Here is a 1,841-nt window from a genome sequence, read left to right on the forward strand (position 1 = left end):
AACCCATAGATAAGCACTAGCAAGAGAGAGGGATAGAGAGAGAGAGAGAGAGAAACATACAGAACCCACACATAAGTACCCTGAGAGAGACACACACACACACACATACATACAGAACCCATAGATAAGTACCCTGAGAGAGACACACACACACACACATACAGAACCCATAGATAAGTACCCTGAGAGAGACACACACACATGAAGAACCCAAACATAAGTACCCTGAGAGAGAGACACACACACACACACACAGAACCCATAGATAAGCACTAGCAAGAGAGAGGGATAGAGAGAGAGAGAGAGAGAGAAACATACAGAACCCACACATAAGCACTAGAGAGACAGAGGGAGAGATACAGAAGCACTAGAGAGACAGGGAGAGATGCAGAACCCACACATAAGCACTAGAGAGACAGGGAGAGATGCAGAACCCACACATGAGCACTAGAGAGACAGGGAGAGATGCAGAACCCACACATGAGCATCACTCAGAGTATATTGGGGAGAGATGCAGAACCCACAATATTTGGGAACACATACTGGTCATATTGGTCTCCTCAGTTGTGTATTGACTTATGGAGACTTCACCTAACAAATCATTTGGGACGGAATGTACTACTGACACTCGATCTAAAGATAGATCAATGGAGGCCTGCCATACCTTATGATACTATGGTACTGTTATTAATAGGAGTGGACACAGTCTCCGCACCTCAGGACGTTGATCACAACCAAATACATGACGCATGTGTAACAATATTGCTAAACACAATGAAAGACTGACGTTTACATTCTCTTCTTCTCACACAAGACATTTACCTCTGGAACCAAACGTTATCCTTTATCACTTCGCACAATTCTCTCTGACAAGCCGAGCTACGGACAATGACAGATTGAGTCATTCCATCGCAGTATACTGTTGGCTAACGGTTACTCATGATGTCCAGGATCATGACATTTGAGCTAACAGTTAGCTTCTTGGCACAGTTCCTTGTTACTGACTGTCTCTATTGCATCTGTATTCATACACGCAAACGACTAAATTACTACATGAATCTAGGAACCAATGCTGATACTTAGTGTAGTTGCTAAATTGCTTGATTAGCAAATGCAATTCTATACTTTTTAAAACTGTGTTAGCCATCCAGCTAGCTAGTTTAGCTAATTTAATTCTTACCTCAACGATAGTCTCCAACCCTGTTTACACGTGACTGGGTGAATGACGGCACATCATTTTCTTCTGAACGCCTAATATTAGATAACACTACGATATGTGGGTCTCAACTGGAAAGACATATATTTAGTTACAGCAGTTTAAGGCTAAAAACTCCAATAACAAGAACGATTTCCGTTGTTATTACTTCCGGGTCTTCTTCTTCTTCTTCTTGTGTCTGTGCAATCTGTGCTGCCATCTGCTGTATCGATAAGGTAGTAGCCTGCTTACAGCGTTTTATTTCACTACAGTTTTTCCAAATGTTTTGGTGTTTTTTCTCAGATCAGAATGAAAATTCCTCATTACTATTAGTATAACCCACAACATTTAGTCATTTGTGCACATCATAGTAGCAATTTCTCCTTCCTCTGAACAAATTGCAAAATGCTTTTGAACATGCATCAGTTGTTTTGTCATGTCAGTCAAAATGAAATATACTTATGGATGTGCTGAATAAGTCGCTCCCCACAAAACTAATAGTCTTCATTTCATTGTTTGAGTCATTTACATACAAAATTGGTGAACTAGTTATCAAATTCTGTCACAGTGCTGTAGAATTGCAAAGAGCATACAGAGTAAAATTGTGGAAACGCATATATTCAGTGTCTTGTACTCAATTACTCCC

General features: G+C 40.4%; 1 protein-coding gene across 1 annotated transcript in view; it reads right to left on the bottom strand.

Annotated features, from left to right (window-relative positions):
- nfrkb (nuclear factor related to kappaB binding protein) overlaps positions 1-1,358 on the bottom strand; it is a 26,861-nt gene extending 25,503 nt beyond the window's left edge. Inside the window, 1 exon segment of the mRNA XM_048229944.1 lies at positions 1,181-1,358. The gene's annotated coding sequence lies outside the window, so the exon portion shown is untranslated.
- Between the last annotated feature and the right edge of the window lie 483 nt (positions 1,359-1,841).

Source organism: Alosa alosa, chromosome 2, assembly GCF_017589495.1.
Source record: "Alosa alosa isolate M-15738 ecotype Scorff River chromosome 2, AALO_Geno_1.1, whole genome shotgun sequence".
In the NCBI taxonomy this organism is placed as follows: Eukaryota; Metazoa; Chordata; class Actinopteri; order Clupeiformes; family Clupeidae; genus Alosa; species Alosa alosa.